This window comes from Argiope bruennichi, chromosome 7 (assembly GCF_947563725.1).
Source record: "Argiope bruennichi chromosome 7, qqArgBrue1.1, whole genome shotgun sequence".
Lineage (NCBI taxonomy): Eukaryota > Metazoa > Arthropoda > Arachnida > Araneae > Araneidae > Argiope > Argiope bruennichi.
The window spans coordinates 90,069,560-90,091,888 of record NC_079157.1 but is presented as its reverse complement, the minus strand read 5'-3'; the positions used below and the strand labels follow the sequence as shown (position 1 = coordinate 90,091,888).

At 33.0% G+C, this 22,329-nt stretch overlaps 1 protein-coding gene across 2 annotated transcripts in view; it reads right to left on the bottom strand.

The window, feature by feature from the left end:
• LOC129975036 (cytokine receptor-like) overlaps positions 1–22,329 on the bottom strand; it is a 354,502-nt gene that overhangs the window by 193,534 nt on the left and 138,639 nt on the right. For both annotated transcript variants that reach the window (XM_056087902.1, XM_056087904.1), the window contains exon 3: positions 18,509–18,624. The gene's annotated coding sequence lies outside the window, so the exon portion shown is untranslated. The remainder of the gene's footprint in view (positions 1–18,508; positions 18,625–22,329) is intronic.

Sequence of the window (22,329 nt, the reverse complement as noted above, 5' to 3'; positions counted from 1 at the left end):
TATATATCATTGCTTGATTTTAAAAACAGCGACCGGAGGGACTTAAAAAAATAAATTCCGCAGTTCACTGGTTAATATCTATATACAGGCAATATAAAAATACACATACACAAAAAGGGAAAAAAATCATAGTAAGAATTATGAAGTTGTGAACTTTAAACCTCAAAAATATTACAAGAAAACAACAGATTTAAAATTTTGATAATATCAATCTTTTAAAAACATTAAAGACAAATTGAAGTCGAAACTGAAAGTTGAATGTATTGAATATTAAAAATATTGAAGAATCAGAAATTTAGTAGTGAATATAATCAAAAACTAATAGTTAAAAAAAAACATAAAACTTTCAAAGACTTTCTCAAACAAGCTTTCTAGTTTGTTCGTTCTCAAGAACTCTAGCTTTCTAATTGGTACAGCAAAATATATAAAATCTTGTATATAACTATAATCCATCATATTACTGACGTTTTTTCTGAAATAAAAATTTTTTTTTTTAAAAGATGGTGTAGTCTCCCTCAAATTTTCTTGTATACTTTTTAATAAAAATGTTATCTCCCTCTCTTAATAAAATGGAATTTTGTTAAGGAAGGGAGAATGGTTAAGACAGCGAATAAATTAAGAGTGGAGAATGGTTAAGACCGAGAATGCCTAACATGGCATTGACGAACAATATTTACGAAATACAGATCTTTGAAGTGAACCTAGCATTTTTACTGAATCCGTCATGTGATCTTTGGCGATTTCTTTTGGCGACTCATCTTTGGTATGAGGTTTGTAACTAAATTATCGTTACTTTTCTGGATTGCACAATAATTTATTTGATAGTGAAGATTGTGGTCTGGGTGAAATGATTTGAAGACACATATTGTCTTTTATGTGGTTTATTGGTAACATCAACAACAATAAAATGCACATGATTACGCCATAGCGTAGCAGGCCTAGAGAACTACACACAAGTCGAGCCGAGATCACACTCCCCCTAGTACACAAGTCAAGTTCGCTTCAACTGGGGGGGGGGGAAACTAGCGTCTCAATAGCAACGTTTATCCCTATGGGAAGGGGCCGCAGTGGCCTGGTGGTAAGGTCTCGGCTTCGGAACCGGAGGGTTTCAGGTTCGTGAGCCGATTCCACCGAAGAACCGTCGTGTAAGGGGGTCTGTTGCACGTTAAATCCGGCATGACCAAACGTCCTCTCGCTTGGGTGGTGTGGAGAGGGGGGTGCCAGCTCAGGTGTCGTCCTCGTCATCTGACCGCGGTTCAAAATGACGAGGTCCGTCCCAAAATAGCCCAAGTGTTGCTTCAAACGGGACGTTAATATAACTAAACTAAACTAACTATCCCTATGGGAAGGACGAAGCCTCTCACTCAAACGTACCTACCTACCTGTGAAAAGTACGATTTATGATGGATTCGCCCATCCCATAGGGATAAAGGTGCCGATTGAGACGCTAGTAAAAATATACTAAACAACAACAGGAAGACCATGTGATACATGATAAGCAGCTAGCTCCGCTCAGGAAGATCACGTGGTTAACTGAATTCTTAACAAGGTTAATATACTAGTCTTTAAAAATCGAATATGCATTTTGGATCCCTCTTTTTTTTGATCAACTGAAATCAAATTTTGATAGAACTAAAATTGTAATTACAAGATCACATATCAAATTTCATTTATTTAACTCACTGTGTTTTTTGAGTTACAGCGTTTACATGCAGTCAATAGACGGTCAATCCAAATTCGAAAAGAATCTATATTTTAGATGTTAAACACGTATAACAAATTTTATCAATCTTGCACTTTCCGTTTTGTAGTTATTGAGTGCACGCACTTGTACTAGTAAAACTGGCCTGCATCAAAATCTGAAAGAAATCTCCTTAGAACAGCATATCAATAGTCTAAAATTATAGTATCGCACATGAAATTTAATTTTTTTAGTCAAAAGTAAAACTTTGCAACACTATATTAAAAAAAAAAAAAATACGGTGTGCTATAATACAATTTGTAAACCCTGTACTGGACAGACCGTTAGACCTACAGTTAGCAAATTCGGATCATATATATTTTAAAAAGGTGAGAATGTGAGCCTAAAAGCCATTTTCTGAAAAAATTTTTAATTAAAAATTAAGCGAAATGATTAAGTTTTTCCGTCATAAGTTATGAAAATTTAATCGTGTACTGCTAATTTTTACACTAATTTAAAATTAAAAAAACTGTTTTCTAAATGATACCAAATTAATTGTTTTCTGAAATTTGACACTTCTTCTTTCAAATATTTTTCATACGATTTTCAACAATATGTTCCATTGTTGTAATGAAAATTTAAATTATTTTCATTGGCTCATCAAATTTTTAAGTTTAAGTGAGTTTTTTCTGTTGTTTATAGCTATATTATTATTATATTAATTGAGTTATCAATTGCGCAATTTACGTAAGGCTTCTGAAAGCAAAATTACTTAACAACAATAAGCAATTTGGAACTGATTACGCCAACAATTAAGATAGTACTGTCACTATGACGTCACGAGATTCGACGTAATCAAGTAAGCTCCTCCTTCGTAGAAAAAAATCATGGACATCAAGTTATACATAAGAAATTTAACTTAAACTAAATTAACTCGATGTTTCCGTCGAACCAGTTGGTCGCAAAAGTTGGCTAATTTAAACTATAAAAGTACTGTCTATGTATGATATATTTTTGCTGCTCATCAAATACAATCTCATCATTTATACACAAATATACAAATCAATGCTCATCATTCATTTCCAGCCTTTGGTATTATTCATCATGGAGACAGACTTGAAGACCCCCCCCCCCTCCCTTTGAATTTAAGGTATTGACTACGTTCGGGACGAATTTTTTGAAAAACGTTCAGAAATAGACAGATTTTTTTTAATATTTGCATAAAAAGAAGACATTTATGAAACCAAAATACTCCAATTAAGTGGCAGAAGATTTTAAAAAATTGGAAAATAAATGGCTATTTTTCCGCTAAAAAGAGGCATAAATCAAAAATCTTCTAGTTTAAAGATTTATCAAAAGATTTGCTTAAAAGCTTAAGTAATATAATATCTAGTTCCTGAACTAAAAAAAAATAATAAAAAAATACGCTGTATTTCTATTCATTCTTTAATATAGGGGTTCGATTGATAAATATCAATATAACTACATTTTCAATTTTTGTCGCATTGCGTAGCACAACCATAAAGTATTTATAAATAAATAGATTATTTATTCTCTATTCAGGAACTGCAGAACATAATGAGAAATCATTATACAAAATTTGAATAAAAAAATAAAAATAAGACTTTAATTTGTGAATTTTCTCGTAGGATAATTTTATCGAAGATTAGATTTTGAGAAAATAGCATCTAAAGATATAAAATAGCGTTAAAGCGTACGTAAATGGAAATGCAAAAAATCAATGTAGCTTCCCAAAAATGGACTTAGAAACAAAATGGTTTTAACAATTTTACAAAAACCTCTTTCAAACATCAGGTTTAGTTTAGTTTAGTTTAGTTATATTAACGTCACGTTTGAAGTAACACTAAGGCTATTTTGGGACGGACCTCGAAATTTTGAACCGCGGTCAGATGACGAGGACGACACTTGAGCTGGCACCCCCCTCTCCACACCACACCACACCGCCGGGGGGACGTTTGGTCAGGACAGATTTAACGTGCAACAGACCCCCTTACACGACGGTTCTTCAGTGGAATCGGGTCACGAACCTGAAACCCTCCGGTTCCGAAGCCGAGAGCTTACCACCAGGCCACCGCGGCCCTTCAAACATCAAGAATATTAAATTTTTAAAAAATTCATAATCACTCAAAAAAAAAATCGACTTTTTAACGTAGTCATCTATTTTAAAGTTCTTTTAAATCAATGGCAGTCTTTCAAGTCAACTTTCTCACGTTGATTTGAAATGAAAAGCGAGTATAGGATGCCACCTTAGATCTAGCTTTACCACAACTCAAAATTTTACGTCAGTTAATGATTGGACTATGCATGCTTTCTGCACTATTATATGACCAAATTACATCTTCTCGTCTTTAACAATTAATTTTGAAGTAATATTAAACTTGTTTTTACCGTTAAATAATTGACTTATTATAAGACAACGAGAGAGAATAACGTTTTTAATCAAAAGAAACATCAACAATTGTGCAAAATCCTTGCCCCCTTTTTTTTACTTTTAATAATAATATCATTTGTCAGATCATTATGAAGGCATATTCGACGTATGTATCCTTTTTCAATGGCTTTTATCTTAACATTTGTAATCGGACGATGTCAAACATGCGAAACAATAATTAGGGTGAAATTGACAAATCCTTAAGCCCTGCTGTTGCTGAAATTCCAGGTATCTTCTTGCTTGCCACTTTACAATCGATAACAGCCTTTTGGTTTCAGAAGGATTGTTATTGTTGAAGAATATTCCACTAAAGAAATATGAACCCGCCTCCCACATTTTTTGAGCGTAATGAATCTTCTTGGAAATCATTCTTGTTGTATGTTTTAGACTATCGCAGTCGAGCGTGTCTCAGTTCGGAGAGTTAAGTTGTGTTGCTTTTCCCATTAAAATTCGTTTGAAATTTACTTTGTTGAAAAATTAAAAAAACGAGAGAAAAAAACTTAACAAAATTTAAAAACAGTGGTTTCCAGAACAGGTTTCTCCAAAATTTTCTCGCGTATTCTGTAATAAAAATATTATTCCACGGCCTTGTACGGCATGGCAGAAAATAGTTAAATAATATTTTATATAAGGCTGTAATGTCCTGATCTAGACTGATCAAATAACGAAGCAGAATTTCCAAACAGTTCTTTATTTTACAGCCCTATATATACAAAGAACAACTTGTTCTAATCTTGGTTAAATAAATAGTTATTTACACCGGTTGTAGGAGATACAACAGTCAAAATCGAAGGTTTTTCTTGAAACTCAGTTCTTCATCTCGTCAACACGACCATTCCAAAGGTAGTTTCTCAGACTCCGAACTCGTGGGCGTAGTCCACCAGTTCCTTCAATTCGTTTCTTCTTTCCTCTCTAAAAAAAATCGCGCTTTATTTCGGCGACAATCACCGCCTCTTAATTTACATTGGTCATTTGAGCTCTCCTTCGGCCAATTGGGGTTCAGTCATATGCTCTCTCAGCTGCGCCAGTGGGTCGTGGGAAGGTCCTTTCACAAAGAGAAACATCTAGCATCTAGCACCAAACATCAAACCAGATGTTTGGACATCCCTTTCTCTTTGAAGGTACTACCTCTGGGACGAGGAATTCCATATGTGGTCTTTCATTGTAGTTGCTAATGAACAGATGCGAGACCACCCAGGTGAAAAGATCCACCATTTGGCTATCTCGAGGAGTTTAGTAAGTAACAGCGACGACACAATGAATCAGTACAACACGATGTCTTATCAGCACTGGGAAACGGGGAATGTTACAACTTCTTATAAACGTGAAACTAGCATTTTTACTGAATCTATCGTGTCATCATTTGTGCTTTTTGGCAATAAATCCCTGGTATGCTGTTAATAATATTCCAAAATCGAATTTTGTTTTGAACACGTTTTTCTCAACAAACCGATACAAATATTTGACACAAAACTACACTTGAAGGCACGAAATCAAATAATTAATTTGATATATTTAATTCTTTGCATTTTTGTGTTATCGCATCAACATGTTTCTGAAAATACAGACAGACAGACAGTCAAACCGTTGTTAGTTTTGTCTCAAACTTTGACAGGTGTCTATAACAGGCCAAAAAATAAACCGCCTCACTTAGCAATGGAGTACAATAGCTATAAAATATTACCTTTGCGATGAATTTAGCATTTTTACCGAATTTATCGTGTCATCCTTGGCGAGTTTTTTTGGATATTAATCTCTGGCGTACGGTTTAGAAACACCCAAAAATTGAATTTGTGTTTTTAGACACGTTTTTCCCACCCGACTAAAACAAAAATTTGTCACAAAGCTACACTTGTAAATACAAAATCACATATCAAATTTGAAGTCATTCAGGTTTCAGTTATAGCATTTACACGTTTCTGAGAGTATAAACGGACAGACGGTCAATTCCTTGATGGGTTTGGCTGAAAATTTGATGTGTCTACTCTATAGATATGTCCCATCAAAGTTTTATCATGCGATTATCTCTAGAAAATGGAGTACGGTTGTGGTAGGAAACCATTGATGGCATATCCAGGGATCATATGGATTGAAATATAGTATTATACTAATTGATTTAGGCGAACACAAAAATTTCACATTCGTAGTTAAATAAAAAAAACCTCTTCTAGCTTTAACGATATCCTGTACACGTTTTAGCAGGAATTCCACTAATTTAGAATATAAATTTTTTACGACATCATCATGAAACGAAACATTTATGGCATTCTCAATCCTCTATTCTTGATGAACAATCCATCTTACTCCCATCTCCCATAAACGTTCGGTGAGATTTAAATATGAAGAATTACCAGGCAAATCTGAAATTGTTGACTTCTTAATTTTTTTAATCAAACTTAGAATTACGGCTTGGGGTAATATCTTGTTAAAACACATCAAGACTGGCATTAGATGTTTGTATAAAATCTTCTAATATTCTTTGGAATTTATAATCTCGAAACTAGAATTAAGTTTTAATTCCTCCGGATGTAAAATAAACCTAAAACGCCTGCTTTTGAGTGGTTAACTATTTAATTAACATATCGTTCTCTAATGAATTCCCCAGTGCTTCAACTGACGTCTGTTGATCGCAATTATTTTCCTATTTTAATCCTATTATGGCTACATTCCTGTTTTATTGATATACTATAGTTGCCAGTTTGGAATACAAATAGAAACAAAATTCGCTAATTATCTAAAATGTTTTTAATTAAAATTAAAATATCGACGGACGTTAAATAACAAAATCATTGAGCAGACGATTTTAAAAACAGTTGATAGCTTATTTTCTCCATAAGTTAGAAATATTTATAATATTAACAAAGCAAATTTTGACCAAAATGATGTATAAAAAAAAGTTTAAAGAACATTTTTGAGAGATAATTAACTAAATAGTAACTTTTTCTATAATAAAAAAAAGCTTGAAATTAAATAGATAGCTTTCTTGAATAAAAATTGTGAATCCTTTTTCTAGTGCTCTGGCAACAGCTTTAATATGCATTTTTGTTCATCAACAATAATATATATATATATCGTTTGCCGACAAAAGATTTAGATTTGAGGTACACAAATGTTTTCTTTATAGCATCTTTAAAACAATATTTTAAAACAAAAAATATTGGCAAAAGATGATATTATGATAAAAGGGAAACTTTAAAAAATTTAGAAGTGTAATTCAATCTTAAAACTGGTAAAAAAAAGAAAGGAATACCGATAATTTTTTTTTATTTCAGAATCGTCTGCACTAAATTAAAAATAATAAATATAATAATAATATCGACTGAAAAATTATAAAGAACTAAAACTGATGTCGCTGAAAAAATAAAATTTTGAATGTTAAGGTAGCACAAAAATATATTTTCTGAAATAATTTTTTCGCAGTTACCTTAGAAAATAGACAAAACTTTGTTTATTTATCATATTCTGAAGTCACTGCTGCTACTGATTATTTATTTCGCTTCCTCCCACAAGTTTTACTTTTCCTACTTCTGTCTGAGCCACTGACTTATGCTTGCTTTTCGTAAATGTTAAATCACTACTTCAATACTATTGAAAACGGTGACCAAAAGATATATACTAAAATAAAAGATAAATCTTAAACAATAATGCTTGAAGTCTTAACGATGTCCCGCCAAATAATACTAACAAATTTCCTTATTTCAAAGTCATGTGCGTTAAATTTTTTAAAGAAGAAAGAAAAATTGTACAAAAATGATATTGGCAACTTTGATAAAATTTAATTTATAATATTATAATGATGTACATTTTTTACGAAGCTTCTATGAGAATGGAGAAATATGAGTTAATTTCTCACAGACTGAAAAGATTGCTTTCAGCGCACAGCTTTTCATTTGTTGGTTGAAGCTTAACCTTTTTTTGGTTCCGTTTGAGCGACTGACTTAGCGCCTCTTTTGGGGCATTGTTAAATCACTACTTAGAAGCAAATGAAACTTGGTAGAAAAATAGGTATGAAAACAAAAAAATAAAATAACAGTAAAGTGACTCGAAATTAACATTAATTTTAATGCGACTAAATTATTATTTTTTAATAATAACAACTGAAAGAAACATACCTCAAAAATAAAACTTATATCATCGAATGGTAAAATTTTGAAGTTTAATATTACTTCAAGAATATTTCCCAGAAGTTTTTATGAAGAAAAGGCGGAACATTTGCTGATACATAATTAACTGAATATTTAATTGGTTTTTATACTTTCAAAAGTTGACAGTATAACTTCTCTTGTCTTAAAAAATAAGTGCGAAGCATCCGATTAAAATTTTCCCTATCGTTTAGGACGATATTTGGGGCATACATAGCCATAGAACGCACATGCATACATAGACATAATGTCTTTTTAATGTCTATATTAAGATGAAATTAACATCGATTATCAACGGAATTAAGTTATTGTTACAAACTTTTCCGGGGGGTCGTTTGGATAATGGAAGTTATATGGTGTGGAGAATACTCAATCACCAGGCGGCAGTAGAAAATAAAACAACGACGTTTATTTACACGAAGACACACAGGACAGCACAAAGACGACTATATACAGCACAGAACACAATTATCTACAGCCGAGACGTGCAGCATACAACAGACTCTACTGCAGTCAGTAGCGCACAGCTTAGTTCAGCACTAGCTTCACCCCGTCGCTGCTCCGCTTAGCTCTGGAAGGTCAGTTCTTTATCGTCGATCCCGACTACTCTTCGACTCCACCGGTCCACGACTACTCAATTCACCCCCACTCCCCGGCAGCTGCAGCTCCTTTTATAGGTCTCAGGAGGCGGGACTAGAAGCCTCTCAACCAATCAGGAACGTTTGAGGCATATCTCGGTTCCTACTGGACGGATCGGGAAAATTCTCGATGTTTCGGGTATAATCTATTTTCGCGCCAAAGTCGTCGCCAAGTTGCCAAATGGTCGCCAAGTTTGTCGCCAAGCTCTGGGACCTCCTATGGAACCAACTATGCTGGGAAGCCGCATCACAGATCCGTAACATTATGTAGCAAGCGCAGATAATCAACCAATGTATAGGCGTATGTATAATTAATGTACAACTTTCAAATAAAAATAAAGAAATATGGTTTAATGAGAAAAGAAAAAAATTTAAAGAAAATGCCTCTAATATAGTATAGGCCAGAATTTAATAAAGAACTCCGGAAATACACTCTTCTTACACACAGCGTAGCATAATTTCTTTTAAAAAAATTTGAAACAGAAAACATTTTAAAAAACATCAGAATTAATTCATTATTTAGAAATTATTTTAGAAATATCAGAAAGCTAACCCATTAGCAAAATGGCACACTGATAAGATACAAGGTTATTTATAAAGTTTTTGATATTAAAAAAATCGGGAAACCTGGAAATTATTCTATGCGAGTTCATTAAACATACTACTTTGTGAAAATCTCCAAGAAATAAAAATAGATGATTTTTTTCTAAAAGATATTAGAAGAATTTCCTGCCATTGCTTAATTATGTGGAAAGAAACCGGAGCAGATAAATTGGTTCGAGTCTGAAGAGAATGAACGATAATTACGCTAAAGACCCCACATTGATGGGTGGAAGGGTTTTTAGAAAAAAAAATCTATTTCAATCAAATCATTACGTGTGGGTGGGTGGTCAGTGTTAGTTCACTACCCAGAACTTGTAAACAAACTAAAGAGTTCCGAGAAGTTGCTCTTCATTACTTTCTTGTGTGCAAAATATACAAAAAATCATCAAAAAGGTCCCAATTGGGAGGTTTTCATGCATTTCAATTCTTCAGATATCCTTGCGTCCGAAAACTACATTTTTAAAATTCGGACTATTTTTTCCGTGAACAAGAAAATTCAAATCGCTTTGAGATAGGGAGGATGAAATTTGGTATATGCGCATCATTGAATTCGTCGATTTCTACCAAATTTTGTACAATAACTTTTCAAAAATAACCTGTGTAATCTGACGACGTCCCGGTACAATAGAAAATGGTAACTACAAAATGCAAAAAGCTAGATAAATAAAATCTGGTATGCATAACATCTAAAATGTCGATGTGAACTAACTATTGCGCAAAATTCCTCAAGGAGATGATCGTCTGTCGGTCGGTCTGTACTTTCTCATGCATGTAAACACAACAACTCAATAATGCAACAAATTAAATAAATATATGAAAATTCGACTAAATTGACTAATGTGACTAAAATTATTGCGTCAAATTTTAGAACTGAACGGTTGAAACAAATGCATCCAAATTGTACATTTGGTTTTCTTACTTACTCTACAAAGCACAAAAAGCTCATATGCGGGATTTTGAAAATAAAAATCTGAGTACTAGTAACATTCGCGGCCTTACCTAAGGTTCCCAATTTTATACGGGACGAATAGTCATATCATTGACTCTCCGACCAGCCCGAAGGCACACGGACAAAAATACTGAATGAACGGACCGCTGCTACAGCAACACTGGCAGTGAACTGTGGTTGAGTCCTAAGGGCCATCACCGGCCACGGTACAACCCTTCCCGAAGGAGGTACGTCCCGTTATCGATTGGAGGAGCCAGATCCCTCATCTTTCTGTGTTCCATCCAGGGTGGCGAGATTCAACCACCATAGCGGAAGCATCTCATCCTCATTTCGAGCTGCCCCCCGGGGGGGGGGGGTATTTTTTCGGGACGGATAATAACTATGTTGAGATGCACATCGTCGTTTTTAACTGAGGTCAGATGACGACTGTTCATCTGAACTCAGTTTTAAAAAGAGACGACAACCAAGCCTCCCTCTTTAAAATTCTGAGGGATGAAAAAGTGGTAGGAGGATGCGCAATAAACACAAATAAACGCCATATATTGAATCGAAATCGGATTTGGAATCTGATCTCAAAGCTGAACACTTGCCATCAAGCCTGCGCATACTGTTTTGACATTTATTCCATAGATCAAAATTCATCAGTCTAGCCAACTGCATTTTGGATACATAGATTCTTATTAGAAAGATTACTTATTGTAATGATTCTCATGACAAGACTTCGGGAAAATTTTTTCAATCCTTTACCGATCATAGTCCCTAAAATCCAAAACCACCCATCGTTCAAAAGTTTATAAATATATATATAAGCACAATTTTGAAACAGAAGGCAATTTCGGAGACAGTGAAGAGACTGAATTTTTTAAGTTCGCTTTATTGCATCCCCGGTAGCACGAATTATGAACAAGCAGAAGTGATGAGCACAACACAGAACGACACAAAACGAAATGAGGAAAAACTATATTCAAAGGGATAAAATTTTCATTATGCTGTGAGATTTTAATAGGGATTTTTAACACGTGTCAATCACAAATAAGGGAATCATAGGGATCTTTTAGAAAAATGTGCTTAGCTGGACAGTATTTTATCTCTTCACACGGAGTGTGGGAACCGCCGATTAAAGCATTTTCATGTTGCATTAATTAAATAGAAAAAGTGTAATGGGATCAGGAAATAAGAGAATATTTTAGAATGAAGTTAATATGAGCTAATTTAAGACAAAACTTTGGAAATTAATTAAGTTTAAATTAGATTTTAAAATATCATTACAAACATATATATATGCCTATAACGCTTTGCCCACGTTATCTTGTAAACAGACTAATTAACTAGAGTAATTTTATATGGTTTTTTACCGACTTGGAATATGTTGTTAGAATTGCAAAATTTCGGACGAGTCCGTGAATGGCCCATCTAGCTCAAAGGGGGTGGGGGTAAAATTTCTTATTTCGCTATAACTTTCTTAATATTGAAGATACAAAAATAAATCCAATTAGCTAAATTGACGAACAATTTTTATACTATAAGTTTTTTTGATAAATGCAATATCTTGGAAGTTAAGGGCTGAAAAGTGATCTTCAAGCCTTAATTTTGACAGTTTTTAACATCAACAATCTGTGTTGCCAGATAGTAACTTACATGTAAAGGAATCTATCTTTACCTTCCAGCTTGCCAAGTGGATTTTTTTTTTAAAGTTATTGCACTTTGAGTTCGACAGACAGATAAACATATTTGGACCGAGAGAAGTTTAAAGTGTGGAAATTCATCAAAATCTCTATATAACTTTTTTAGACGATACATTTTTTTTTTTTTTTTTTTTTTTGTATATTTGTATATAAGCACGTAGACAAAAAAAAAAAGTTGCAAGGAGGGGGAGGGGTGAAAAAAAATCTACGAAGTGATGTGAATAAAATTAATTTTTTAAAAATTCCATACGGTGATGCCAAAAAAAAAAAAAAAAAAAAAAAAAACTCGGATGTAATTGAAAATAAGTTTTAAAGGGAAAATGTACAAATTATGGATTCTCAAAAACAATCACGACAAGATAAGAAAGGGCAAATAAAATGGCATGCCCCGGGCGCCATCCAACCTTGTTGCGCTGCTCAGGTTAGTCTATCTCAGTTTAAAGTACCAAGTTAATCTTCCGGCCAGGAATATCGGTCATCTTTCGGTTTCCTCTGGTCTCAGAGGAAATGCTTAACCGCGATGTTACAACCTAAAAGCAGAGAATCTTACATCAAAGCATCAGGCTAGTTAAAATAAAATGATACATTGTAGAAGTGTAGTTACAAACTAAACCACATCCACAATATTAATTTTATTCTGGCCAACCTCCCATCATGGTTCGGCGTTCACAAAGGGATAGGTGTCTTCCGTTGTAAAATTCACCAGGCCCACTTCCTTCAAAAACTCATAAATAACAAAATTATTTTTAAAAAAATGATGAAAAGCAGGTCAAGGTTAAAAAGGCCAAAATAAATGAAACCAGAAATTTTAGGTGGCATATTTTTTCACTTCCAAAACTTATAGAGGTAAAAAATATCTTACAGCTCAAATTTTATGAAAAATTTTTAAAACAAAATTAAGATTTATAAATGGAATGAAAATGTTATTTTTTTTCACACCTTAATCATCATAATTTTAAGGTAAATTTTCTATCTAATATAATGTTATTATTCTTGTTCTATTGATTTAATATTTTGAATTGTGTTTTTAGCATTTAATTTTCCACGATAGCATGTAATGTAATGTCCAGAATTAACCAATAAGATTTCAGAAATTTCTATTAACTTGACAAAAGTCATTATTAAAAACACAAATAGATATTTCGCCATAAAAATTCAATTAATCACAATACTGGATAGATGGCTGTCTTCAATAATTGAACTACGTTTCCTTTATTAGAATAAATGCAAATTGAGCATGAAAAAATAAGACATCCCTTGAAAATACACGTAATATATTCTTTGGAGCGAAAATTAATATAAAGCCGGTTTTAATTTTCGGGTAAAACACGATAATGTTTAAAAAAAATAAGCCCAATTGCATCTATCAAACTCATTCGTCGGCAGGCCTGTGTTCACATGAGCACGGACAGACAAACTCGTCATTGAAGACTTTGATCTAAAATTTTACAATAATTAGTTATATCATCACCCTGTTTTGAGGCAACACTAAGCTATTTTGGCACTAACCATGTAATTTTGAATCACAGTCAGACGACGAGGATGATACCTAAACTGGGATCCCCATGTGCAAAACTTTCACTAAACAACCAGCGACAGACCAAAAAGTCCTCGCCAGATTTAAGATTAACCAATGCCGTTAAAATGGTGGATCCACTATGGAATTGGTCTAGAAGCAGCAACTATGCCACTAGACCAGAATGATACTAGCAGAAATCTACAAAATTAGTTTGGTGACCACATGACAAATTTCATCCATCTCGATCATTGCTTTTTTGTATTATCGTGTTTATAAATAAGAAAGCATAATTGAAAAAATGGTAGTTTCGGACTCGGGAAATGTAAAGCGTGTAAGAGTCATCAAAATTTTAGTCAAATTTTTATGACGATCACTTTTTTTTTCAACCCTCTTTAAATATATATATATTACTTTGCATATCCAAAAAATAATAATAATCTTGGGTTGTTTTTGGTCGTTTCCCATTATATTTCGTATAAAAAGAAAGAAGCAAAACAGGTTTACAATATAACGCATATACAATCAATCTACTAGGAAATATTAACAGCTATATCACATTATAAACTGGATAGCCAGTTTCAAATGAGGACATTTAATTAAACAATGCTGGTGAAAGCAGACAGGAATCCCAATAATCGATTCGGAACGATAGAAATAGGAAGCAAGGTCTTGCCCTTAACCCTTTCGTGATCATGGTGAGTGACGGGATGATGGGCGCTTGTTCAGATAAAAAAAAAAAAAAAAAAAAGGAAAAAGGAACGCGTTCCAAGGGCGTGTGGGTGTAACGGTCTTGTGTCACGCCATTGCGACATTCTCTAAGAGGTGAAAGACACCGAAGGTAGTTTCCGGCAGAAGGAAAGCTGACGTCATCCACAAGACCAAAATAGAGCGAACGGCAGGCTCATTCAGAGACTGAAACGAGATGAACCGATTCACTTTTTGTTTCCCATCAGTTCCGCTGAAGGTGGAATTGATTTTCAGTTGTTTTTACAAGTTCAAGAACGTGAATCCGTATAATCGTGTCCAACAGCTCATTTCTAGATCATTATAGTTTAACATATGTTTCCAAAAATACTTCAAATTATGTTAAGCATTAAGTTTCAAGCTATTTAAATGGTCAGCAAATGGCCAGATGATGATCGCATCGTTTCAATTTTTACTTTTTTGTGTAAGGAGTATACAGAAAATATAGTAGTCATCAAAACATTGGAACACGATATTTCGACAAATCTGTGTTTTAGAAATCCCTGAGTTCGAAAAACACATTTTTGGAAAATGTCCGTCTGTCTGTGACAAAGATAATCCAAAAACGATTTGAGCTAGACGGTTGAAATTTGGTATACTGTCTTTAAACCAAATTTGCAGGTTTCTATCGAATTTTGAGTAAAATCTAATCCAATGATGTTCGTCTTTCGAATATGAACTAACACGATAACTACTAAACGAAGAGAGCTAGATATATAAGATTCGGTACACCAATTTAACATCTACAGTGAAAACACCTGTCAAAGTTTACGCAAGAACCAACAACTTGTTGTCTGTCAGTGGGTTTGCATTTTCAATATCATGTAAACATGATCATTCAAAAACGCAATGACATAAATCTATCAAATTTGGTAAGGGAATTTGTGACTATAAGTGCTATTTCGTGTCCGCGTTTCGTTTTAATAGGTTGCGAAAAATGTGTCTAAAGCACAAATTCGATTTTTGGATATTATTAATGCATGCCAGGGATTAATCGCCAAATATCATACGATATATTCAGTAAAAATGCTAAATTTATACCAAAAAATATTTTTTAACTAGTGCACGCCAATTTCATTCAAGCCATTCATTTTCTGGCCTGACAAGTTTATCAAAGATTATGCGAGAAAGTTTTAGAGAGACAACTTCCAATGGTTATACATGTTTCCTTAATTTATGCAGTCATATTTATAAAATATCTTTGATATGCTAACAATGAAAAATGAGAAAAATCTACTCTTCAGTGACTAAAATCGCCCGAGTTATGAAGCTTTGAATAGCGCTGTTTTAGACGATTTTGGACCCTTTTAGTGGACTATCAAGGAAAACCGTCAATCAACCAATGGTGTTACTTCGAAAATGCGGTTGACAGGCACAAAATAATAAAATTCATAGCTTCATAACTCAGACAAATTTGCTGATAAAAGAGGGGAGCATCGAAAACTGCTTATTTAATATTTATTTTTAATGATTAAGAAATTAGCTATTGAGCTATGAAAATCGATGATGGCGTACAGCATTGAATGACTAAAAGACATTTTTTAGTAAATAGTGTATACTCCGCCCCTTGCTTGTATTTTTTTAAATTAAATTTTAATATAATGGCAACATTTTTATTATATTTCTGAAGCTTTTTATTATCATATCTAATAAGTCACATTTTTTTTTTTTTTATCGTGTGACTATTTTAAGCCAAGGTTTTTTTTTTCTTTTTTTGCACAGTAGTTTCTGAGGGTAAAGACCCCTGAGCACCCGAGGGCAGAAGTCTGACTTCTAGCTCATATGAAGAAGAAACACACACACACTCGCTTGCACAACCCCTTTTTACAGGGGGGCTCATTCACGCACCTCACAGATAGAACACAGGGTAGAGAACAACCATGTCCGAACCAGGACTCGAACCCGGGACGCCCAGATCACAGGGAAGACGCGCTACCCAAAATTATTTATACACAAAATGTTGTTCATGAAATGCTTATTCCATTTTTTAAAAGTTTTTTCTTTATTATTATTTTAAGAGCATTTTTTTACTTATTTTCAATCTCAGAATAACTATAAAATGGTAAATGGAACCTCAGTGACCGTGGGCGAAGGCCAGTTTTATTGAGGGCCCTGGGACAAAACTTTTAAATCGTTTTCGAAAAGAAATATCATGATGGGGCGAAAAAAGCAATGCCATTCTCTGGACATCATCTATTGTTAATATATCATTACTGAAGACTGGGGCGAAAAAGTCATATAATGAATCAGGCATCTACTACCCTCGATAGAACATTGAAAGAGCGACAAAAGAAGAGAGTAATGCTTTTTTTCTATACTTTTTCATAATTTGAAACATCGCTTCGAGAGCATTAAGTACATATTTCAGACATTTCCCCTTGAACCAATAGATATCAAAATTTGATAATAATTTACAATTTAGGGACCAGAACTAAATACCGAATTTCACTTTAATGAATTAGTTTTCAAATAATACTAAGCCATAATTAGACACAGGGACTTTTGATTAAAACCTACAATTTTGTAGGAAAAAAAAAAAAAAAACGTACACCAAGTTATGTCTTTCTAACTCATTCTGTTTTTATAATAATAATTATTATTTCTTGTATACACGGACAGACAGACAAGCTTTTAAAAATGGTTTCTTTGGACAAAAAGGAGGAAAATGAAAGTGGGAACTCTTCAAATTCTAGTGGTCTAACTTTATGATGATCAGATTAATTGTACATGAAAAAAGAAATGTACACGAGAGAGACATGTTTTGTACATGAGAAAAGGAAAAAAGAATTAACCAAACGCTGTATGAACATGAGGTTTATTAACAGAACGTGAAATAATTCTAAATGTGCATTTAGAAATTTAGAATCATTTTGGATAATGAATATAAGATGATCTTCCTAGAGCAAAAAAATAAATAAAAACTATGAAACTGTGAAACAGCTTCAAGGAAGTATACATTTTTAATCTTGATTCCGATGGTAAAAATAAAAACTCATTTCCCGACAGAATTTCATTTCCTTCCTTTGTGCAGGTTTTTATAATTTTAAATCCAAAAACGATTGTTTTGATTCAAAAATAATTCTGGAGAGATAAAAGATTAATAAAATTTAATGGAAAAGTTTTTTTTTTTTGTTTTTTTTTTTTTATTTTGTTGGTGTACAATAAAAGCATTATATTTCAAATTTTTAATCTTTTTTTTTATAATTTATCATTATAATACTATGCTACGTAGAAATCAGTGGTTTTTTTTATTTATTTTTTTTATTTTGAATTTTCAACCGCATAACAGAAATTGAGTAATCCGGAAATTTTTAATTTGAATTCGCAGGCAGTTCATTTTTTTTTCTTCTTTTTTTTACATTACTGCATTTCTGATTAGTAAATTTTTAAAAAAATATAGACCATAAAACATTTTTTTTTTGAGAATTAAAAAGTTATATTTAAACGTTGTAAATAAGTTCGTTTCTCTTAGTAATATATGCTAGCATCTTATGTTCAAGCTAGCATATGTAACTATGTTGTATTCTCAGTAATTGCCATGTGAATAAATTTTAAGGCAATTCATTCACTCGATGATTTAAATGATGTACAATGAATTCAATTAAAATTTCTCACATACAAGAAAAAGAATTTCAAATAAGTTAGCTTCGAATTGTACTTTTTTTATTTTGTAATTTTACTTGGTATTGTACTAAAAATAACGAAACTGTAAAAACAGTGTACTTCATACGATTGTTGTGCTCTAAGTGTTCCTATATCCTGTCTATTTATTAAAATTATTTGTATATTTATTGAAACAACTTCAAAATTAAAAAAAACATTAATTAATATTAGAATTTTATTTATATAAATTTTTCACCTTTTCTTTATTAATCATGATTAATTGACATCTTTAATTCAAAAACTGCCGCTTTCTTTCTTTTTGTTTGTTTAAGTTTTTTTCTTACTTCGAATTTCTGGTTAGACAGAATTTTTACTATGGTCTTATCAATTTCGAATGAGCCGACTTTCACTATATTTCAAACATATCAAAAAAAATTTTCGTAAATTCTGTAACCCAAGACATTTTTAAAAAAAAGCTAATCCTGTACTTACTTTTTTTTTTTTTCATTAACCATAAAATAAAAGAATAGTGCGTCGAATCAACATTTCGTCCAAGAAGTGTTACAGCGAATGTATAATGCAAAATTCACCTTCGTTTTCAATGAAGTCTGAAAAACAGAAGAAAAGAATTTTATTACAAATCCGCTTGCCGACAATCAACTCAAACAGTTTATCAATGAAATTTTAAAAATGGGAATTAAGTTAATTTCCATAATATTATATTTTAAAAAAATGTGAAATTCCAAGCATAAAATTAAAAAAAAAACATTAAATGCAAATATATTAAATCATCGTTTATTCGCAATTGTTAACCCAAAATGTTGCTAAAAATTTTTAATCACAAATAAAAACAAGCAGGAAGAAGAGCAGAAAAATAAGAAAATTTATCTTCGAAACTTTTTCACATGATCTCTAGTAAATGCGTTATTAACCGAGTTTAATTGTTGTTGTTTATAATGGCACTTGCCATGGACAAGCTCACTGACGAAGTCAGCGATTTTAAGCCAAGTACGCGTCTCTTGTTTTCAGTAGCGCCAACTAGGGCCCAGACTACGTATTAGCTACTCACACATCTCATTCGCTTGCACAACCCCTTTTTACAGGGGGGAGAGGAGGGCACATTCATACATCTCACAGATAGAACAGAAGAAGAACAACCATGCCCGAACCGGGATTTGAACCCAGGAAGCCCAGATCACGGGGAAGACGCGCTACCCCTATGCCAGGACGTCGGCTCTGAGTTTAGTTCAATTACATTAAAGTCCTGTTTCAAATCAACACTAGGGCTATTTTGGGATGGACCTCGTAATTTTAAACCGCGGTCAGATGATGAGGACGACACCTGAGCTGGCTTCCTCTTCTCCGAACTTCCACCAACGGATGAACGTTTGGCCCCGACGGATTTAACGTGTACCAGACCCGTTCACATGACGTTTCTTCGGTGAAATCAGATTTCGAACCTGAAATCCTTCGGTTTCGAAGCCGAGACCTTAGCACCAGGCCACCACGGCCTCATGTTAGTAACCGAATGCCACTGGTGAACAATAGTAACAAAAGAACTTATTAGCGACTAACATTCGGAGATTTTTTTCTACAATTAATCGCTGGGACGCGGTTAATGCCAGTCTGGAAAATTGAATATTTTGAGCGGCTTTTTTCCGATCGATTAAAACCTAAATTGGACACAGAAAAATAATTGTAATCATAAAATCACACACCAGATTTTATATATAATTAAGGCATTGTGTTTTTGAGCTATCGCGTTTTTACATGATCGTGGTATTACAAATCCATAAATTCTCAAATCCTTGATAAATTTGGTTCTAACTTCCATACATGTCTATATTTTAAATGCTAAATCTGCGAATCAAAATTGAATCATTTAACTCTCTTTGTTTTGTCGTAATCGCTTTAATTTATATTCTGACAAGTTTAGTTTAGTTTAGTTATATTAACGTCACGTTTGAAGCAACACTAGGGCTATTTTGGGACGGACCTCGTCATTTTGAACCGCGGTCAGATGATGAGGACGACACCTGAGCTGGCACCCCCTCTCCACTCCACACCACACCGGCGGGTCAGACAGAAGGACAAACCGACTTCTGAATAATTTACTTAAAAACTGGATCGGAATGTACAATTATGGAGAAGAGGCCACATACGAAATTTCATCCATCTGGTCAAAGTGTGTTGAGTTATCACATTCACAGACAGACAGACAAAATTTCATAAATATGGTTTTCGGACCAAGATAGGTGTGAAATGAGGAAATTCGACAAAATCTCATGTTCAAATTTCTTCGAAGATATCAGATAATATTTTGACGATATGGAATGACTTCATATATGAGAAAGTATAAAGGTGTTTAAACCTCAAAAAGCAAACGATTTTTTTTCTGGTATGCAAATGCAAACCAACAACCTGCAAGTAAAGAAATACACAGTGTATTAAGTCGCAATTGTATATGTAGACAATAAGTAAAGAAAAAAAATCAGCATTATTTTCATAATAATTTCTGCACTTTTTCGTAAATTTTTGGGGAATTCAAAATTTTTGTGAATTTTTCATGCAGTAATGAGTGAAATTCACTCAGCCATCAATCGATTCCCTAAATAATCAGGAATTAACTATAAATGCAAACTTATCTCAAAATTAAATTCTTTGCATGAGGAAACTTGATAAGAATTTTCTATTTCATTCAAATTGGCAAGGCATGTTGCTATAGCTTAGCATAAAAACATCAAAAAACAAATTAAGTTAAATAAAAGTATAAAGAACATACTTTTATTAATTTACTAAAAAGAGCAAATTTTTTTAAAAAATTATTTTCTGCTTCCCAATTTTTATTTTTATTTAATCGATCATTATTATAATTAATATAAAATCTTTAAATCATTTCTTTCCATATTCAGTACTAGATGGCGCCACTCGTTCGGAAGCAAAATTTAATCAACCTAATCGATTAACTGATAATTTAGTTCACAGTGCGTTTAGTTGTGCTTTGGCGTCCAAAATATTTAAATGCATAAAATATAGAAGCGTTCGCATATCAGAGATAGAATAGAAAAATCGATAAGAAAATGGCATCTTTACCAACATGAAACAAGTCAAGTTGAATAAACAGTACACAAAATGGAAGAATTAAAAAACTGTCGAAGATCAAAGAGTTGAAAAGTCATAATAAAGCAGTATACAGTTTTGTAATTTCATACTGGAATTCAGAAAAGAGATTCTTAAATTATGTGATGATAAATAAAATTGGCCAAAATACTACTAGAGGTCCTTGCATTAGATAAAGTCAAGAGTTGTTTTCTTTACATATGACAAATTCATTAGTGAATTCTAAAAATAAGTATAAATCAAAAAACATACGCATTATATTAGACATGTATATATACAAGGCACAAAAACATTGTAGGATCAACGGTAAGAAGAATTTGTGAGCATTTTAACAAAAATATTTGAGGTGTCGATCAAAATTATATATAAAATTGAGTTAGTGGACGACGCGATGGCAACTGAACCGCAATAACATTAAATTCCAAGGATTACCAGTGGAATCCGTTTCTTTTGGGAAAATAGAGAAAGAAAGAGATAAGAAAAGAAAAATCGAGATCTTTGGAAGGAAGATCTTTGAAGGAAGGAAAGAAATTGTTTGTGCCCTGTTTCCCTGAAATTGTTTTCCTCCAAGCGAAATCCATCTTGGTATAATCCCCTATTTTTCACTGCTTGAACTGACTATAGTTGACTCCTATAGGTACAAGATAAATCCCCCAACCCGCCCCAAAAAAATTCAATCCTTATATGTAGAAAACAGCAAAATGAAATTGGAAAATATACAGTGGGACTCTAATCCTACATACAATGGGAATGGACCACCTGTTGGATAAAAGTTTCCAGACTATAAGAGAATTTGACAGACCATAATTTAACTAAACAATAAATTATTTCCACGTGTTGAAAAATGTATCACTGAATTATACAATGATATATTTTTCTACGCATAGGAAACATGCCAACAATATATTATGAAGAAAAATGCTATATTAGGGTGTTGAATAGGAACACATTAAACAAACAAACCATCTACTGAAAGGGTGAAGGTTTCAAGTTTTAACAAGAGAAAATGGCTTATCACCAAATAATAATGCAACATTTCCATCATTTCCTACTCAAGAATCTACATTCATATGATTTAATTTCTTCTTTCATTTGTTCTTTAACAGTTACACAGTGAGCAGTGGTGGATTTTCGACTAAACAGCTACTTATAGCTTTTAGGCAGAAAGGGAGCCACTAAAGGTCAATTTTTAA